Source organism: Carlito syrichta, unplaced genomic scaffold (genome assembly GCF_000164805.1).
Source record: "Carlito syrichta isolate Samal-C Ts95f unplaced genomic scaffold, Tarsius_syrichta-2.0.1 Scaffold289192, whole genome shotgun sequence".
Lineage (NCBI taxonomy): Eukaryota > Metazoa > Chordata > Mammalia > Primates > Tarsiidae > Carlito > Carlito syrichta.
This window is the reverse complement of record NW_007233288.1, coordinates 15,651-16,024: the sequence shown is the minus strand read 5'-3', so window position 1 is coordinate 16,024 and position 374 is coordinate 15,651.

Genomic DNA, 374 nt, shown 5'->3' with positions numbered 1-374 from the left:
CTGCCAACTGCTACACCTCCCTGCCCCCCCCCATCTTGCAGGAATGTCCCTCTGCAAGGTCCGAGGTTCAGATCGCAAGGTTCAGGTGCAGTTGGGAGCCACCACTTCAAGACACGCCCCCCCACACACAGGCACCCGGCCAGCCTGGAGTGGCGCTCCGAGCACCCGCCCTTCTCCGGTGCACACAGGCCCGTGGGGACACGTGGGGGAGGGAGACGCGACACACACAGCGAGCATGTCCGGGCACACACATGCACACACGCACATACCGTGTGAAGTCAGACACGCAACCACGAAAAGACAGGCACACACGTCACATCCCGGGGTGGGGCGGAGCTAGGCGCACGTACGTGTACACACACACACACACAAAC